This window comes from Anastrepha ludens, chromosome 2, assembly GCF_028408465.1.
Source record: "Anastrepha ludens isolate Willacy chromosome 2, idAnaLude1.1, whole genome shotgun sequence".
NCBI lineage: Eukaryota > Metazoa > Arthropoda > Insecta > Diptera > Tephritidae > Anastrepha > Anastrepha ludens.
In genome coordinates this window covers 92,945,408-92,967,285 of record NC_071498.1, presented here as the reverse complement: position 1 = coordinate 92,967,285, position 21,878 = coordinate 92,945,408, and the positions used below count along the sequence as shown (strand labels likewise).

The following is a 21,878-nucleotide window of genomic DNA, read 5'->3' as shown; positions in this document are numbered from 1 at the left end:
CTCAATAATGTTTCTGGCTATATGTATTTTACGTACGGGTCTAATGATATTTTTCATAATAGCCCGAACTATTTTTGTATTTATATGAGTACCCCATAAAAAAGTTTGAATGCTTCAAACCCCAGCTTACAGGCCAATGCTTGGATTTGATAAAATAGTTGATAACTGAATGGCCAAATTTAGTGCGGAATTTCCTGGGGCTAAACGTTGCCGAAGTCTATGCATTCAATTTCAACTCTTCAAAGTGCACAGCAGAATTTTGGTGTATAAAGTGGGCTAAAGATACTACCACTTCAAGATCTATAGAAAACTCTCTGCGAAAGTATTGACTTTTCGACAATCAAGTACGAGGGGTGCCTTTTATATGTCGGGATTTGGCAACCCTGGTGTTGCAATCTGGCAACTAACAGCTGTATCGCAAAGTTTGACATTTTTTGTCTTTTACGTACTCAGAACGTTTTGAAATACCAGCGCTCTTTGTGTTGTTTACAGTAACTTAAAAGATTTATCTCGGTCCAAAAATGGAATTAAATCGTGAACATTTTCGTGCGATTATTTTTTACAACTTTCGGCGTGGATTAACTCAGCAACATTGCATGGATGAACTTAATTCATTTTTCGGCGATGAAACTCCATCAAGGTCCAGTGTTTATCGATGGTATGGTGAATTCATGGTCGTAGTTCACTCCAAGACGAATTTCGTGAAGGTCGTCCAAAATCAGTTGTTGTTCCGAAAACCATTGATGCTGTGCACGAACTGATATTGCAAGATCGTCATGTGACCTATCGTGAGATTGAGATTGCATAAATATTTGACTGTCAAAAAAATTCGTTCGCGTTGGATCCCACATCGAATTAATGGGTCATCCGCCGTATAGTCCTGACTTGGCACCGAATGACTTCTTTTTATTCCCGTTCGTAAAAAACAAACAGAGAGGGCAACGTTTTTCGACACCTGAAGAAGCGGTTGCGGCATTCAGAATACATGTTTTGGAGGTACCTCATTCAGAGTGGCAAAAGTGCTTCGACAATTGGTTGCAACGCATGCAAAAGTGTATAGATCTTCATGGAGAATATTTTGAAAAAATTTAAAGTGATTTTCGATGATTAAAATTTGTTTTTGTTCTCTAATCCCGACATATAAAAGGCACCCCTCGTACGAATATTCTGATCTCCGAACATAGCAATTTTGTTGCTGAGAGTTCTGCACGAATCTACCATAAATTTTCGCTTAGTATTCTACCAAAACCCTAAATCCACTGTGTGGGACTGTTTGGCAACGCAGCATTCACCACTGACACAATTCTGTAATATTTTTTGACATTCAATCCATATCATTTTGTGGTTGTAGTAGCAGTGCTGAAACAACCCACAGTTCGAAAAGAAACTTGTATTTGGACCAACTCGTATAAAGGTAGTGTTTGCAAAAGAAACTTTTGTTATTTGGAGACAGCAAATAAAAGAAAATAGATGTATTTACATACATACATACCTATACAAATATAATATGTAAATAGAGTGAATGCATATTTAATTCTTTTTATATTTTTGTGTGTACCTGTAATGTACTGCGGTGTTTTCGTTTTTGTTTGCTTCCGACTTTGTAAATGAGCCAATTTTTTTTCTTTACGTATTTAACTCCTTTTTTTACTTTTTTTTTATTTAGCGAATTGTGTTAATTAAAGGTGAGGATTAGTCATCAATTTACACATGTTGCGCGTGCTAGACTCTGATGAACGCCAAGTGAATTATTCTCAAGTAAAATAATAAGGGTATTCACTGAAGTGTTCATTGGATATGCACTGCAATAATTATTACCAATTACAAGTGCGCATTAAAAAAATATGATAATGCAACCTTTTAGGAGATTTTTTTTCAAATAATAACAGCTTTTCAGAATAAATAAACTAAAAAAAAATTTTAAGTTTTAATTAGACTTAAGTCTTTTCTAGTTTTTATCTGCAAATATTCCATATTTTTATGCCACCTCCAAACGCTCAAGCTTGTTTTATTATTTAAGTATAAACAATCATATGTAATAATCTAATTTTATGATGATTTTGATGATGATCTTTTGATAGGGTAATTAATTTTGCGCCACCTTTTATATTATGTATGTATATATTTGTCGCTTTTGTTCTTTATTGGGTGCTTGGCTGAGTTCCATCCTTCACCATAGTGTGGAGTGCGAGTGAATCTACAGTTTTATCCTGCTACCGAATGGCAGATGGTTTTTTATGAGGACTTTTTGCCATGCCGAGCGAAAATGCATTAAATATTCTTTATATATAAATATATAATTGGCGCTTACACCCTTTTCGGGTGTCTGGCCGAGCTCCTCCTCCTATTTGTGGCGTGCGTCTTGATGTGGAGGGACCTATGTTTCAAGCCGACTCCGAACGGCAGATATTTTTATGAGGAACTTTTTCATGGCAGAAATATATTCGGAGGTTTGTCATTGCCTACCGAGGGGCGACCGCTATTAGAAAAATGTTTTTCTTCATTTTGGTGTTTCACCGAATTCGAACCTACGATCTCTCTGTGAATTCCGAATGGTACTCACGCACCAACCCACTTGGCTACGGCGACCGCCAAATATTCTTTTTACCAATACAAATATTAATACTACTATTATCATATATACCTATTCAAGTATATTTTCGCTGTTAAAAAAAGTGTTTTTAAAAACTTTACCTTTGACATATTTTGAACCAAGAACGTACATAGGACAAAAGTTTGTATGAAAGAATTGTTTCCGGTTTCAGTCTACATAGAAGTGTTTGTGGTGCTATTTCTCGCCAAACCATTATTTTTAGAGAAATTAGGCGTTTAATTTTTGGGCTTCGACTGACAAAAATAAACACTTTTGCATTTGTGGGTGCTCTAATGTACGTGTATACATTGGTATGTGATAAAATAAAGCCCTTTTAAGCGAATTTCTAGAAACAAAATGTTTAATATATATTTGAAGTTTTAATCGTGCACCAACTTTTATTTTCTTACAGTACTAAACTTCTTCAAGATTTGCCGGAAATGACAAGAACAAACTGAATTTTTCCTATTATCTTGTTAAATTTGTTAAATTAAAAAAGAGCAGCAATCGCTTGAGGAAGTAAAACGATTTCCGAAACCACTTCTAGCAGTCGATTTCAGTTATTTATTGATTTTTTATTAGTACCTGAGAAATGTTCTCGTCTGCGAAATGCTAAAAAAAATATTCGTTTAATACAATTTTATTGTGATTTAACCAAATTCATTCAAATCAAGTATTTCACATCACATTTTTCGCATAATATTTTTACCGAAATTCAAAATTCTACAAAATCTCAGTTTTGTAATATATATGTATTTTTGAAGCGTACAGATATGCATGCATCAGTTATGTGTAGCAAACCACTCGAAATGTGCAAACCACATTTTGAGCTAGCATTCATCCTTGCTCATATTTATAAATCTACTTGAAACGTATCATAAACGTACACTTATTTTTTAAATGGCAAAATTTGCAAGTTTTGATTTTTGTGGTTTTTCACTTTGTACCGAAATGTCAAAATGCCTATAAAATAGTAATTTTTAAATTATTGGAAATTTAAATATACAAGTACAGTTGAGGTAAAAAAGAATAGAAATGCCTACCAGTGTTAATCAAGTTTGCTTTTCCGTTCAGCTTCTATACCAGCGTGGACAGAGGTGTTATAACTTTGTTGACGTAATGGTTTTGGTGGTAGGGCTTCTAAATCCCGGTATTTCTGTTACCCTACATTTTTTGAGCACCGACAATTCCCGGAATTTGTTGTTATTAATGCCGACATCATTTATTAATATGCTTCAAGTCGAAGTGTAGGAAAGATATGGATTATAGTTTTTACTGATCGATTTCATCTAACCGATGTGGTTGGGCCTGAATTTAAGTAAATGCAATTTATTAATCTATGAGCTAGTCGCTGCTTTAAGAATTGAAGAATTGTTGATGTTAGACAAATAAATAATATTCAAAGTCTATTTATTTGTTTTTAAGTTTCAGCAAAGTTTATTTAATATCATAAAATGGTTCACGTTTTTGAACATAAGAAACTAGCATGAACATATGAAACGAGAGCATGGAATTACATTAAACTTTATTTAATATCGTAAATAAGGAGAAGTTTTTATAAAAAACATAAGGTTATAAATTTAAGAATGTAATATTTCGGTACGAGTCCCCATAATTCGGAATTTTGGGATTACATTCTAAATATTCTAAAATTCTCGGGATTAATTTTTTCTGTTAATATGAACAACCCTAACATAACATTAGATAGCAAAGTTGTCGAAAGTAGTCTAGGTTCCTTAACACTAATCATACCAACACTTAATAGATCCTATTTCTATCATAGCGGGTCAAATGTCCCGACTTTATGTTTATGTATGTATGTATGCATGTATGAAATATGGGTATTACGAAGGAAATAAAAATGAAAATTAAATTTATTATAATTAAACAAAATAGTATATTGACCATTTCTATTACAAACGCAAAAGGCGGCCACCGTAGCCGAATGGGTTTGTGCGTGACTACCATTCGGAAACCGGAGAGAACGTAAGTTTGAATCTCCGTGAAACACCAAAATGAAGAAAAGGTTTTTCCAAAAAGCGGTTGCCCCTCGGCAGGCAATGGCAAACCTCCGAGTGTATTTCTGTCATGAAAAAGCTCGTCATAAAAAATATATGCCGTTCGGAGTAGGTTTAAAACTGTAGATCCCTCCATTTGTGGAGCAACATCAAGACGCATACCACAAATAGGAGCAGGAGCTTTGCCAAACACCGAAACAGGGTGTACGCGCTAATTATATATATTTATATAAATATAATAAAAATTCATTGCGCTTCGCATTTTTTGGATATAAGTGTGCCCATTGTACATTTTCCGCAAACATATTTTTTACATATAGAGCAAGTGTTGTTGATTTTATTTTCCTTACAGTATCCTATTTGACATCTTTTGAAAGCATTTGTAATAGACTTAGGCAACGATCCTTTCGTATTTGCTCTTTCTTTTGGTTGTTCACGGGCTTTTGGCCAAGTTGTTCTTCTAGCTTGAGTAAAAAATTTTTACTATTGAGATATTTTCTCCTGAAGTTTGCTTGTACAAAATCCAGTAATGTATGCCAGCTAAATCGAGGATATTAAAAAAAAAGACTTGTAGAGGTCATCTGCAAGGCTTCGATTTTGTAGTAAATTTCCTCGCCATTTGATCGTCATGTCTACACCAAATTTGACTTGTTGTAATATGAAAGAGTTTATTATTGTTTTCTGCTGTTACAAATTTGTGTTTAGAACTCAGTAAAAGTAACTTTTTTTGGCTTACTCTTATAGATGGTAAAAGTACTCGTACTATTATCTGTTACAAAAATGTTTGATGAACATCATTCCATATCATCTTTCTTTTGTTTCGCAATTAGTGGTAATTCCTTTTTATTTGACTGAATAGTTTCAACCAACGTAATCTTTTTGGCTTGGAGTTGTGTTGCGAGGGATTTCCTGGAGAAGAAGTTGTCTATGGTCGCAGTTCTTCCACAACCTGTAAATGACTTCATGAGTTTGAGTACAACATTTCAGAGAGTTGTACTGAAGAGGGCCTTTATGACGTATTTGCTATCGACGTCCGATGCTAACCAAAATTTAATTTCAAATTTATCCGGCTTGTTAGAGATGTATTGCGTAAATCTACATCTTACTTGAGTCGGAAGTAACTATTCTTTTATAGCAATATTCCCACTCGGTTTGTAACAGTTTTGGCTGTTCTTAATGAAAATATTCCAAATCGTAGATACCATAGGGAATTTGTCAGTTTCCAACGTTGGCTCCGCTGACTTTTTTATCAAAGTGAATAAACCTAAAAATTTCGGTAAAATTATTTCTGCTCATAGTTTCAGAAAAAAATTAGGCCCCCATATGCCATTCCACAAAAAAGAAATATTCAAATTATTTGCTCCATATGCAGCTCGTGCTTATAAAATTGTAGAAAATGCATCTAATTATCCAAGATAAACTCCGATCGGAGAGCGTGTTAGGACTCTTTGCTTCCTCTATTGTGCATGTTCTTACAAGGTTCATAATACCTTGGTCAATTATCAATATAAATCCAGTACTAACTTTACCTTTCATTATTTGACTTTTTGCATCTCCTGTTGGGCCTACTTCTTGCCTGAAAATGTTATGAAGTGGTGATCTTCCAGGTATGCCAGCTACTTTTATTTCTTTCCAAACATATCCATCATTGGCAAAATATTGTTGATTTTCTTCAAAATTTGAGAGTAATATTATTTTTTTTTGTCAATACAGATTCACAATATTTACCGCTTCATCGTCAGTATCTGTAGATTTAAAGTTATTTTCATTTGCAACTATCTTCACCAATTCCCGAAAACTCTTCGCCAATATTATTTCTATCTTCTAAGAACTTATGCTGTCTTGTTTGCTTCGACATTTTATTGGCCATAGAGCGAGTCCTGCGCGCCAAGAAACATGACAGAGATGCTTAACTGACATGCTAACCTTAATCTATCTATCTAATCAGAAGATGAGTCGATAGCATGATGCTGGCGACCCTGGATGCAGAGAGAGTAGAATAGCGTTCACCTTTCGACAGGCAATGGCGAACCGCCAACTGTATTTCTGCCACGAAAAGGCGCCTGATAAAAACCGATTTGCCATTCGGAGGCAGCAGAAAACTGTAGGTTGGAGGAGGAACTCGCTGAAATACCCAACGAAAGGCCCAAAGTATTTAGATTAACTGAAGGAATCGATTTAGCCATTTGACACGGCCACCGTAGTTCTTGTGCGAAATATACCGTCGCACAGTGCGGCCGATTCCCAAAAAGCTGGCCAAAAGTCGAAAAAAAAGTTTCTAGATAGAGTTTTTTTGTCTTTGGGTTGGCTACTGTAATGCCTTGAGTAGTGAAAACCGTTCATAGCAACGTCCTGTACCCTAAGTATCCTCTGTATTTTCAGTCGCAACGTGGCCTTCGTTTGAGCATCGTATTACTGTCGATGAATAGTGAAAGTTGTACACATTTGAAAGATTTTGTAATGGAGTAAATTGAACAAAACCAAATGGAATCATCTTCGGAAGGTTAGTAAAATACGAGAAATCTTTAGTACATATCAATACCTCGACACAAAATTTTTAGCTGCAGCAATACGTAGATACATTTTTTGCAATTTTTTTTATAAAATTTGAGTTTTCAAACTGAATAGTAATAAAATGCTGCTTTGAAACCTATTAAAGGTTACTCAAAAAAGTAATGGTTACTGAATAAAACAAGATTCAGCTGCTACCACTTGCTACCTTGCGACCCCGAAAACATATAAATTTACATGCATCTTGATTATGTTCTTGAATATACGCTATTTCACGTGAGGGGGTGGCCAATAGGGGTGGAAGGGGGTGGACTTTCAAAATTTTAAGATCAAATTTGTAATCAGCGACCCTGAAAACATAAATTAACATGCATCTTGATTATGTTCTTGAATATACGCTATTTCACGTGAGGGGGTAGCCAATAGGGGTGGAAGGGGGTGTATTTTCAAAATTTTAAGATCAAATTCGTAATCAGCGACCCCGACAACCTCCGAGTAAGAAATTTTGAATCAATTACTTAATTTTTTGAGTTTTGGCCAGCTTTTCGGGAATCGGCCGCACTATGCGTCGGAGGGCCCTTGGTTGAGTGGTTTTTCTAAAAAATGGCAATTTCATTTCTACAAAAGCTTTTCGTAAACATCTAAGTGAATATCAAGACGTAGACCTCAGATTGGAATAGAAGTTCAATACAAACCTCTTTTATGTTACTATTATTTTGATTGCAACTGTACTTATGCCCACGTAAATGCTGCATGTGCTTGTGGATGGCATGAAATTGCAACACTCTGAAATATTTTATATTTGCTTAGAAATCAGAAATACTATTGAAAAAAAAAGTCTTCCAGGAATATTTAAAAATTTGAAAGGCCACAAATAAAGCATAACAAAATAAATGTATATTATTCATACATACCTAAGTACATATATATAGAAAGCTTTATGTAATTTTTGGCTTAGTAATGGACATTTTTCACATTTAAAATTTTCTGCAACTGACACAAACCACAAAGCGCATAAAATTGACCACAAAAAGTGGGTAACTATAAAATAAAATACAACTTAGATACTTCGAAAACCATAGAAATTATGAGAAAATGGGTGAAAATACAGAAACGTAAACTATCAAACTAAAAAGAAGTAAAAAACAGAAATATTCACAAATACGTTTATTTCATATAAACGCACATGGCTTTGGGTTAAGATTTTTTTTATTTTTTAACAATTGAACGTGTTAAACAGGAATTGTATGCCAATTATTTTTCACATGAAAATTCACATATGAAATATTTTTTTGTTTTATAAAACAATAAAGAAAACGCATCAAGCTTGTCAACGACAGATTTTTGTCGCCTGCAAGCTATGACAACTACCAACGTTTAATTGCAACTGTCGTGAAAAGCTTGACACTCCTCCTGCGAGAAATGTAGCTTCATTCGAACGCATATCAAGTAATACACACATACAAATAAACATACACATATACATGCATACATATATATGCATACATATACATTTATATATATGAATGCTTATTAATTACATTCTTTATTCCCGGATGGCTAAAGATTACTTAGAGCTGTGATGGAATTGGAAAATTCAAAACTATACCGAATTCTAAGAGAAAAATACAGGAAAAATACGCGTAGATACATCGCTCGCTATATTAACCATCTGCATTTTAAATAGATTATGATATTTCATGCTACCATACATGCTCTGATACTTGTATTGCGCTAGAAACATTTAGTTTTCCATTTAAAAAAATAATAGAAGAAAAATGTACTATTTACTTTCTCAAAACCCATTTTTTCCTTTTTATACGTACGTACCACTTTGATGAAAAATTTCCTGGAACAACCGCCAGGTGACACTCTAAGTCAACGGATTTGAGTTCTGTTTTTTTTCGATACGAGGAGAGCTGCGAATGAATCAAGACCCAAAAAACCAAACCAGTAGGTCAGGCAGTTAATCAGATTTTTATTAATTGGGCGTTATGAGATGTTAACGTGAAGCAGTTCCTCAAAAAAGTAAGGATTTATTGGAAAACAACTCGTGTATTTTGCACCATGATAACGCATCGCCGCACAGTGTCATCATAATGTCCGAATTTTTTACCAAGAATGAAACGAATACCATTCAACAGCCATCCAATTCACCTGATATGGCTTCCTCCTTTTTTTTCTGTTTGTTTGAGTAAAAAACCGCAGCCGAAGGGAGTTCCAGAAATATTCCGAGAGCTAAATCAAACACTGAAAGCTGATTTCTTAATTCATCGAAGGTGTAGCAGCGAATGTTGACTTGTAAAATTTTGAAAACATAGACTCACAACGGCATATACGGCATTGCTGTTTTGATTAAATTTTATTTCCAAATTAAGTATCATAAAATAATTCAAATTAGTTTAATCCATTAAATATATATTTAACAATTAATTCAAATAATCTCATTATGACATTTCGAAACAACCTAACTTTTGTAATTGAAGTGCATGGGATTTATCTATCTTTAAGATTAGCAAGAGCTAACGTCTGCTTTTTTTAATCAATGACTCCATCAGGGCTCTCCCTACGTTTTATTCTCATACCGTTCTAGATTAAGTAAAATATTAGCAAGAAACAAAGTGAGTATTAGGGTGGACCAAAAAAGAAAAAGATTTGTTATAAAATCAAAAAATTAGACACTGATTTTATTTTTATTTAATTTTTACCAGTTTTACCAATTCCCGTGGAAAATGCAGCTTGAATTTGGTACAACATGTTTACAGATAAATGTTATTTATTTTCCTCTATTTATTTACTTTCACAAAAGTTTAAAAACTTGGGAAGAAAACTTTTAAAGAGAACCATTATATGGAGCACCCTATATATTGTAAGATCTCGCATCGTGTGCAGGGGGCGGGCCGAAATAATCAATGCTTCTACCCCAGTTCCTTCAGGCCTGACCTTACCGATCCCGGAAAATACGGCGGATCGGCGCTCGCCCGGAGCAACGAAAGCTACTACCCTTTCGCCCAAAGAACACTTCCTGACAAGGGTCCAAGGCGGCTGGTTACTGATATACACCGGAGCTAATACATCGGCAGAGCGAACTTAAATCACCCCTTTAAGGTCGCAGGTGGAAGCCCTAGCGCCCCGTTGTATACCGGCCATGCTTTTTACATAAACAGTCGCACCTAACATGGTGAACAGACACTGACCAACACACCGCCCAATATGGGAGAACAGACATATGCGGGATTTTTTCTCCTAACTATCTAGCTAACCCTTACAATGTCGCTAAAGCGAGGGACATCTTGGCTAGGGTCTGCGAAGTCGTCGGACCCGTCACCTCCTTGAGGGAGATGCCCTTGTGAGAAAGTAAAAAGGTAATGGATTTGAGAGTGGGTAAAATATTTGTTATTTCATTTGAATTACCAACAAAAACACCACTCGTTTGAACAGCAGGACCGCCATCCTCGAATCGAAGCTCAAAGAAAATGGTCGCCGATCAAAGCAAAAAATCGTTCACAGAAATTCGGAGCATCTGCTATGGACGCACCAATTTAGTGACAATCACTGCAAGTCATGCCCTTATACTCATGCATTTGTTCAAAGATATATGCGTTTGTCTACGATGGGTAATTGCATGTCCTTTCAAGTATCCTTGAAAGTTGTGACAGGATAGTCGACACGGCAGTTGAAAAACATTCATGACACGACCAACAACAACAATAAAAGTAAGAAATAAAAAGTATTTACAATTTGAAGTGTGTCAAAAGCACAGACCACACAACAACAAAAAAAAACATGAAACAGCTATGTGTGTTAAACCAAGGTTAAACACACATTTACAAGGTGGCAAAAAAAGTATCATCCTGCTTGAAAATGCTACAATTCTGTCATGTGGCGCTTAGCATAATTTGTTTTTTTTTGTATATTTGCCTGCTGGCAGTGATGGAATTTATTGTGTTTTAAAAATAATGAGTAAAATTGTTCCACTAATTTTTCTTAATAAATCTCTAGTGCTTCTGACTTGACGTGAATTTGGTCACCAGGTGTATTTCTAACTCTCCAGACAAAGGAAATTAGTTAGTTTTGAGGTAATCGGCAATTTTTTTGCTCCCATGAGATACCAATCCACTTACAAGAAAAAAATCCTATGGCGAGCTAAGACTAAAAGGATAAGATATGTGGACATAAGATTTCACATATAGCGACACCAAATTCCTTTTTGTGAGGTCACTCAAGGAGACTAGTCTACGTTACTGGCCCTCTAGATTAACCTTTGCTAAGAAATGGACAATCTAATGCAGGAAATTTGACAAATATGATGCAAAATATCAGAAAAATAACTGAAATTTGTATCAACTCTGGTAGCGTCCACCTTTCAGTTATAATTTTTGGCGCATGAAAAATTTAAATTCATTGCATTAAATAAATATTTGTTAAAAACTAGCATATTTTAAATATTTTTAAAATTACATACAGCAAAATATCAAAATCTGTGATATCCGACTGTGAGTTGTGGTTTTATGTACTTAACCTTTGTGCTGGTAAATGCAAAATGTTAAGCAATTTATATTTTTGTGTTTATATAGAATGTGTATGTAATTTGTCAGAATGAAATAGAAGTAGTAATATTTCTGAATTTGTGTTAATTTTTTTTAAAACGCTAAAATTATGAAAAGTGAAAGTAGGGCGAAAACCTTAATCTCCGTTATGATTTTTTCGTAGGAAATACCAGGTATGTTCCAAGCCAGACATACAAATAAATTATCTAATTTTGTTTTGAATAACTTTTTAACTAAGTAGCAAACAATTTATTTTGAGTGATGGAAGTTTTTGTTTTGACCTTTACGCGCTCCTAGCCTGTCTGTCTGTGTACCACAGCTGTGTAATTTACAAGTGCCAAATATGATTAACGTATGACACCATTTCCAAAAATTAACAAAGTAAAATTAATTTTGCGCCACCTTATATATAACGTTCTGGTTAAGCAATGTGCATGTTTCAATATTTTTTCTTTTACTTTCTTCAAAATATTTCTATGACGAATTCTTGCCATGAAAGATACTTTGTAATACATGCATTTGATTTCCTTCGCCTAACTAAGTTTCTTACACCACCACAGATCTTTTTAAGGAGGTAACTAGTCCCTGCAGTGAGACATTTTGCAAATTTCCCAGGTCCTCAAAGAAAAAATCGCCAAGATATTTGGCACGGCTTTTTTGAAGTGTAGGACATTCACAGAGAAGGTGTTCTATAATACCTGTGAGAACGCTGGTAGTTGATCTGTTGAATTCAAGCAAGCATTTTGTCCTTTTAAGATTCAGTTAGTAGGCAGATACCACCTTTTATTGGTTTCCGCAATTACGCTCAGGCCAATCGCAGTGTATAACTCGTTTAGAGGAATGAAGCGCGTTGAGATCAGTGCCATGATCAACAAAAATGGTAAGCTTTTCTGGAGGTAAGTCCATCAGTCTTATCGTTTTTGCTGCTTGGCCTATAGCGTAGATCTCAGCTTGGAAGACGCTGCACCACCTTGGGAGTTTAAATGAGCAATTTAAAAATAATTTTATAAGCAAACTCCTGATCCAATGCTATTACCCATCTTTGAGCCGTCAATATACAATGGTGACCACTATCATCTGATATGACCCTGGTCTGTCATTCCTTTCTGTCGGATATTCGTATTTTATACTCTCTTTTCAGATCTACCGTGGAAACCAGTTAGTCTGTTTTCGATGCATGATCGTACGTGTTTTCTTTTAGCATGCCTGCTGCTTTAATCCTGGAAGCACATTTGGCCGCTATCTCTTTAACATATATATCAATGTGTGGAATATGTAGGATTACTTGTACCGCCGCCTGAGGCGTCGATCGGAGCGCACCTGTTATTCCTACACAAGCTAATCGTTGAAGTTTTATGATACTCTTAAGGTATCATAGAATTGTGTCTGCACCGCCTTCCACTACACGAAATCTCCATTAGTCAAAATGGGTCTGAAGCCCGTATTGTACGTTGGTTGATATACAGTTTAAGGCGGCATTTTTTGCCGAAAATCCTCTTACATACAAAGAGGCCATTACATGCTTTCTTCATCCTTACCTCAGTGTTCTTTTTCCAAGAAAGCTTTGAGTGCAGAATTATGCCAAGGTACTTGGCTTCGTTCTATAGGGTTAGTGTTACTCCATCTATAGGCGGCTGGCTGGGTTACCCATTAGACCGTTTGAGGTCGCCCACTTGGAGAGTTCCCTTATCGTTGATTGCATGAACCCACTGATAGTCTTTTCGCTCGTATAATGAGCAATGAATTTATCGATTTCGCATCACCATGATTGAACCCTCCTTTAATATCCAGAAAAGCTGTCATACTAAATTCCTTATTTTTAAGGGATTTTTCTATTGTTCCAATAATTTTGCGCAGTGCTGTTTCTGCAGACTTACCCTTCTGGTAAGTATGTTGTTCCCTGCTGAAGTTATTGTATTAAGACTGCTCTTGATGTGTCGATCAGTTTTTCTAATGTTTTGAATAAAAACGAAGAGAGACAAATTGGTCTGAAATCTTTCCCAGTGTTATGGCCCGGTTTCCCTGTTGATATGTAAGTAGTATGCATTAACAATCATTTAGTGTACACAAGTATACCACTGAAGTGTTTCATTTCACATTTTAGAAGCATTTATTTATAAATTTTTCTTAGCACTCACATGCATACAACAAAAACCTTAGTGCTCAAAGTATCAAACTTCTTATAAAATTTGACAAACTTCAAAAGAATTGCATCAAAATTTCAAATGTTTTAGTCAGAATTTTGTACTCAATTTAATTTTGGTTGATTATTGTGTCACTTTAAAGTGGTTCAAAATCCGTGTTGGTTTTTGATCATTTTTATTTTGTTGACTATGGTACGTAATATTTTATTTCATATAACGATTGCTCGAAATTTCTTTATATAAAAAAATGCTCAAGATTACCATCAAAAAAAAAAAAAAGAAGAAGAAGTGTTAAAAATCCACGAGAACCAGTAAAACCGAAAAAACTCTATACCCAAGTTTTGAAGATTGAATAAATATCAAAATTATCAAATTTTTTGTTTAATTTTTTCAGATTATTTCTTATTATACTCAGGCCTACAAATAAACCAATTTTCAGAAAAATTTACGACAGCGTCCATAACTTGTCCACTTGATATTAAATTATACGCTGATTAGATGATCAAAAAGAAGTGTTACTTTTTAATAATCAATAGTAAATATATTTGACGATATATTTAATTAAAGATTTGATAATTAGTTCTGAATCACCAGATTTAGTCAAACTGACTCAGTAGGGTGGCAATCAAAAATTCAAATATGGAAACTGGATACTACTGGGCAAATTCCATTACTTACAAGCTCGTATATACATATGTACCTACATATATATACTACAAAATGGTCTCAAGAATTTGCATATATGAAGTCATTCAAGCTTTGTGTTTCAGAGTATCCTACTGGCTTTGATGGGCACATGAAATGAATGAGTGGGCGTTGAATCATCGGCACTGAGTGGCTGCGAGAATGAGTAATTTATTCATCTTTACATTTTGTGCAATTGTGTTATTTATACAAATGACTTCAGAATTTTATTATTGCACTGCCTATGCACAAATCAGTTAATAATTAAGTTCTTCTGGCCTATAATCCAGAGCCGATATTGAGCTTTGTAACAGTTTCGAACGCAATACCAGCAATACCAATTGAAGCTTAATAAACATTTGTTCGATTTATGGTGCCTATATGTAATTCGTTATTAATTAAGGTACGTCAGGTACGTATTTAATTGGTAATACTAACCGATAAATTTGATAAAAGCTTAAATGGGGTTACGTTAATCAGAAGCAGAATCAGCCGTCTGTTGTTGTTTATTTTTGTGTTATGGGATATACACTTATTGTTATTTAACACAGAGATTTATTGACAATTCTTGATAATGTATTTACTTCTCACTTAATATAAATTTTTTTTTTATGAAAATATGCAAAATAAATCCAAATTTCGCGCAAGTTTAAAAAAAGTTCAACAACTTCAAAACTTTCCAACTGTTCAATCAAGCAGTTTCAATGACGCAGCTTTATGACCTATGAAACTTTGGTATATGTTAATAAAGCTAACATTTTAAGTCGTTCAAAAATTGTGCTGGTATTTTAGCACTTTTTTTCTGTCAGTGTCAGGTGTTTTCTTCCATATAAAAAAGTATTGAGCTTTTATTATTGTATATGAAGAAAATTGTTGAAAATCAAAATTTTTGAGCCACTTGCAATTTACAGCTTGCAATTTGTTCTTCTGTTTTGTGATATTCGAGATTTTTTGTAATTTCCTCAACAAGAAATGTAAGCCTCTTTTTCTGGTTGTGTCAAGGGTGGCCTATTTGATGTATCTCGATCTTAGTCTAGACAAGGTCATACATCCACAAAAAAGGCTTCTTGCTCAGAAGTTTCTTTAAATTCTTCTGTATGTGGGCACGCAATTGATGATGATCACTTTGAAGGCCTACTAAATCACACCCACCATACATTGCACCATTAAGTCATAGGCAGTTTTAGATCTCGACCCTTCACAAAACAAAAAAGACACTGGCTGAGCGAGAGGAAGGTAAATGTTGGATGTGTTTTTTAAATTAATTGTGCGCCTAGATGTTGTTCTAAAAGAAAATATGTAAAAGCTTAGATAATTTCAAGCTTCACTAGTTTATTCAAAATACGGCTATTAACAATTATATGTATATAATGATATCATTTAAATGTCCTCCATGAGCAGTTCTACAGGTAAAATTAGCCAAACAGTCAATGAGTCATGGATGCTTAATTGCTGTATTTACTGCATTGCAATATTCTCAACAGAACGCCCAGTTTTTGGTCTGCCAGACCTTTTTATATCATCGACAGAACTAGTTTCTTTAAATCTTTTTTATCAACTTATGAACTGTCATTTGGACGATTATTTTCATACAAAAAATCACAAATTTTCCGATATTTTGATCTTAGGCTTAGGTAGGTTTGGCAGCCGCATCGCACATAAAGACAACGATGGCACTTAGACAACGAAAAGCGTCCGTTGTGAGCCGCGGGGGCTGGGTTACATTTCCCTCTCCATATTGGATCATCCTAAGCTTTTCACAAAGCGTAAACGGTTGTTGATACCTAAAGTGTATAGATTATCTATATTCGTTAAAAAGTAAGATTTTAAATATCGGTTCCTGCTTCTGGATAGAGCTGGGCATGTGCAAAAAAAAGGTGTTGAATTGTTTCCAACTCCTGCTCATTTCTGCAGCTACGACAGAAATCATTCGTGTAAGCGCCTAATCTTCTTGCATGTTTCCCTATAAGACAATGGCCTGTGAGGCCCCGTACTAAGGTACTAATTTGAAGTCTATGCAATTTTATAATACTCTTGAACAGACGTAGATTTATCCTTGGCCATGTTTGCCTAGCATTTGCAGAGGTTTTAACTCTAATCCATCTTTGATTTGCAGAACTGATTAGTGCGTCCTTAATAAGAAGCTTACAAGTTGCGAGAGGTATCTCCATAAAATTACTTATGTTTGGCATACAGGTACCTGCTCTTGCAAGTTCGTCTGCCCTACAGTTCCCTGGTATATCTTTGTGCCCTGGAACCCAGCATAAGATTAAACGATATTGCTTGGCCATCTCACCGGTGTCCATTTTAGATCCCTCCGTGTAGATCTTAACGGGTATGTTGGGTGTTGGATCTTCTTCAAGCCATGGGAGTCTAGAAGGGATGTTCATTAGGAAATTCCTTTTGAAGCAAAGAATGGGAGGGTGATAATCACAGTCACTGGGTATATCCGTATAGGAATCTAAGATGGTTGAATGTCCATGTGTGACAGTCCTCCATTGTGAGCTCGTTTTAAGTCTTAAAGCCGAGTAGGCCGCTGAGTATCTGCAAAAGAGATCTAGGGGTTGTTATCATGGCGCCACATATTGCCAATTTCACTGATCTCTGCATCTTATTCAATAAATTATAATAGGTTTTTTTCTGCATAGCACACCACCGAACAACATTTCCATATAGAAGAATGGCTCTTACGACAGCAGTGTAAAGCCAATGAGCAACCTTAGGTTTAATCCCCCAGGTCTTACCTAAACTCTTTGAATGCGTTGTTAAAGACAAGTTATATTTTAGTGTTAAACGTCTAATTAGTCCACGTCAGCATGGTTTTGTAGCTGCAAGATCTACCTTAACTAACTTATCCGTTTATACGATGATTGCCACGCTGGCTTCCAGAATGGTTTCCAAACTGACACGATATACGCGGATTTTTCTAAAGCCTTTGATAGAATCTCCCATACGATTTTAGTAACTAAATTGGCTTGTCTCGGTATTCATTCTACTTTCCTTGATTGGATTCGGTCCTATTTAATAAAGAGATGCTGCACTGTAGTTATCGATGGTGCTTCTTCGAAACACTACACTGCCACCTCTGGTGTACCTCAGGGTAGTATTTTAGGACCTTTGTTATTTGTTTTGTTTATTAATGATATTTATTCTTCTCTATGCTGATGATCTTAAAGTGTACGCTGAAATAAGAAATTCTAGTGATTCAGCCGCCCTACAGTCTGAGTTGAATAATTTGTTTTCCTGGTGCCATATATATCGTCTATTTCTTAATATTGAAAAATGTCATAAAATCACATTTTCTAAGCTTCAAAACCCCCTCAACACCTCTTATCATATCAATTATACATATCTTGCCTCGTCTGATGTGATAAAAGATTTAGAGGTTTTCTTTGATTCAAAGCTTAATTTTATCACGCACCTAAATTATGCCATTTCCAATTCTCTTGCTATGGTCGCTTTTGTTAGACGTCAGTCATCGCACTTCACTGATCCATATACTCTTAAGATTTTATACTCTGCGTTTGTGCGGTCCAAATTAGATTATGCCTCTTTTATTAGGAGGCCTTATGCAGTTCATATAAATCGAGTGGAGAGGGTTCAAAAAATTTTTGTGCGTTTCGCGCAACATTCACTCAATTTCTCAGATCCCAAACCATCATACGTCTCCCGCTGTCGTTTGATTAGTCTCTATCCATTAAGTGACAGAGGTACGTTTCAGGCAGTTTCTTTTATTTTCGATCTCGTTAATGGACTAATTGACTGCCCGTTTCTTCTTGAAAGAATTCATTTTAATGTTCCTTGCAGGAAATTTCGCCGTGTCTAAAATTGTTCATGTTGGCTTTAGGAGGACATTATATAGTGCCAATGCGCCTCTTGTTAGAACGCTGTCTGACATTAACTATCTCGCCTTCCTTTTGGATCTAGACTTTTCCAGAGCGAAACAGGTATTTAATACCCAATTAAAAAATTTCTTCCTTTATAAGAATTCTAAATAATTACCTAATATATTTTGTTAATTTAGTTTAATAAGCTTTAAATTTGTCAACTACTTCTATGTATATAAATACTCTTAGTTCTATGTAGTCAGTAAGAAACTTTGTATTTCTTGACTTACTAAAATGAATTAATCCTCTCTGTAAGTTATAAGAAATTTTATCGTTTTCTTTTACTCATTACAATTAAAGCTAGTTAATTATAAGTTTAATTTTACTTTGATTAATTAATTTAGCATTAATCTGTTTTCATAGTCTGTAAGAAATACTGTATTTTTAGACTATTAATTGAATTAAATAAATATAAAAAGCTAGGTTCGCTTTCCTGGCTCTCTCTAAGATGTTTGACTTCCAAGTCAGTTTCCTATCTATGTTTAGTCCCAAGTACTTGGTTTCTTCCGAAATCACAAGAGATTCCCCTTTGAGCTTAATTGGACTTAGCTGAGGGATTCTGTGTTTCCTAGTGAACAATATGAGTTGTGTTTTGTCTGTGTTGACTCCTAGACCACACTTTTCTGCCCACCTAGAAAGTGTATCTAGAGCATTTTGTGTTAGGTCTCTTAATGTAGATACAAATTTACCAGAGACAGCAATACCAACATCATCGGCGTAAGCTATCACCTTACATCCCACTGATTCACGTATTAACAGAAGTTTATTTACAACTGCGTTCCATAAAAACGGTGAGAGGACTCCACCTTGCGGTGTACCTCTACTTACCAATCTCCTGAGCTTGACTTGTTTACAGTAGCACAGAAAACAAACTATGTGACATATCACGCTGAAATTTGCCATGTAAGCTTATAATAGTCCTACCAAAAAACAAAAAATTTATTTTTGCCATATGTCATCCGCGAACCGTTTTATTGATAACATATTTGAGCAGAAGGTATATATTTTATAATCACATTTTTTTATTTTTAGTAATTTTTTACTAGGAAAACCAACCATTGATACCACAAAAGTTGATTCTGTGTAAAAAAATTAGTATTTTTGTTCTCATATGAATAATTTTTGCATTCAAATTTTTTTGTAGATGGTTAAGTTTAAGTAAGAAAAAATTTTTGAAAAATCATTTATTTTCTACAACTCATTACCCGTGTTTGCAATTGTTAGACGCCACTCTTCATCTTTTTCTAGTTCGTATGATAATAAAATATTGTATTTTGCGGTTTTTCGTTCCAAACTAGAATATATAGCTTATTATATGGATGCCCTATCATACAACCCACATAAACCGATTGAAAATAACCCAGAAGATTTTACTACGTTTTGTTCTTTATTCTCATAACTTTTTTTATCATTAATAGATAGGAAAACTTTCTACTCAGTTTCGCTCACTTTTGATCTGGTTTCCGACAAGATTGATTGCCCTTTTCTTCCTTAGCGAGTAAATTTTAATGTTCCAAGTAGAAATTTCCTTAATTATGAACTTTTTCAAATTAGAATTATAAATAAATAGAACTTAATACTTAAGTCTCAAAAGTCTGATCTACAAGGAACTATATAAGAAGATTTATACAATATTTTTTGTAAATGGCGTCGTTCATCAGTCATATTAGACACACGTGAAGTAGGCAGCTGCAGTATGCAAACAGACAAGTAAGGCTGCGTGTATTTGATAAAAAAATATTAATTTAAATACTTTTTAATAATTCTATTTGAAAATTTATATTTGAGCTTTTGCTGTCTGAGGTAGTCGCCTGAATATGTTTTATAACTTATGCGACTATAAAACCTAAAAAAGTTATGCTTCATATTTTCATGTATGTATGTACATATGTGCGTATATATTTGTTGTATGTATTTATGAGTTTACACACCAAGTACCAACCAACTTTATTTTGTTGTATGCATATACAGTCAACGTCGGAAGAAAGTGTACAGCATATATTGGCAAGTTTTGACTATTTCCAAAAAAAAAAAAAAAACCGAATAAAGCAAAGCTTCAAACCTTGCACAAAATTTATAAGAATTCAAATTTATTGCTCAGAATTCTTAGATATTTTAGTATAATAAAGTGCAAGGTTCATGTGGTTAAAAAATCCGTAGAATTTTGACAATTTTTTCTGCTGATGATGCAGGATGTTTTCCGCAATATAAAAAAATATGGAGTAAACGTTAAATGGAGAAAATTCGCACTACCTAGACCAAAAATTTTTTTTTTCAAAAATCAGTGTGATTTTTGACCTACTTGAAACTTGCACTTGATTATAACCACATTTTTTTTTAAATTCTGAGTAAAAAGTTGGAAGTTTTCATGCAAATTTGCCGAATTCTTACAAATTTTGTATAAAGTTTGAAACGTTGGCTTATATGGTTTTTGTTTTAGTAAGAACTGTATATTTATAAGGAAGTAATTGAAATTAAAAAGTAAATATTGTAAATAAATAGTCAAAACTGGTCAATATATTTCTGATTTTTTTTTAGATATTCTAGGCAAAAAGTTAGAAAGTTTCATGAAAATTTGCCGAATTTTTACAAATTGTATACAAAGTTCTAAACTTCTTTTTTTGGCATTACAGTTCATATAAAAAATAATAATTGAAACCACAAAATAAATAGTCAAAAATTATCAATCTGTAGTATACACTTTCTTTCGACGCTGACAGTATGTATCATATAATGTGTGCAGGAGGGCATTAACTCACCTATAAACAACAAAGCAAGCCTCAAAGGACCTACCCCAAAATCCTTCAAATCACTTATCTCAGCTATAAAAAAAATCTATATACATACATGATAATATTCTCTTTTTCAAAGCAATCAAATATTTAAGTGAATGGTAGCGGAAATTTGCTTAAGCTACTTTACCTTACAACAATATACGTGAATGTATTAGTGAAAACATCATAAAGTCGCAGCATCAATTTTACTACCGTTGTTATCAATTTGCTGCACGTTTTCACCGGTAAATGCTGTTTTATTTTCGCTTTAAGTTGAAAAAATGTACATTCTATGAAAGTGAATGAAAATTATGTTTACTGTAGCGTCATTGCTTATCTTGCACCAGGGCAACCTGCAAGAGCAAATTAAAAAAAAAAGGAAAATCAACGTAAACATTAACCGTAAAACGTCAACAAGTTCACAAAGCACAAAAAAGCAAAAACAAAAACAAAAATCAACAGACAGCTTCCGACCTTCTGTTGCATAGAAGGCGAAAAATGCACGAAACCAAAAACTAACAACTAACCGACATGTAAATAAACAAACAAACACAAACAAATACACATAGATTTGTATTTGCTATATACTACTAGGTATTCAGTGCGTGGGAACTGTGACGCACCAGCTGATACGTAAGCAGACATCTGAATGGACAGGTAAATACCTGCATTGGCTATTGTTGCAGCAAAGTCGCACTTCTATAAATTTCGCTGTAA

The 21,878-nt window shown here is 34.4% G+C and overlaps 1 protein-coding gene and 1 long non-coding RNA gene across 2 annotated transcripts in view; both read left to right on the top strand.

Annotated features, from left to right (window-relative positions):
• LOC128854764 (uncharacterized) overlaps nucleotides 1–21,878 on the top strand; it is a 74,651-nt gene that overhangs the window by 12,823 nt on the left and 39,950 nt on the right. The window lies entirely within an intron of this gene.
• Nucleotides 13,872–14,882, top strand: LOC128854766 (uncharacterized). The gene is made up of 2 exons (XR_008453644.1): nucleotides 13,872–14,008; nucleotides 14,211–14,882. It is a non-coding gene; the product is annotated as an uncharacterized LOC128854766 (long non-coding RNA).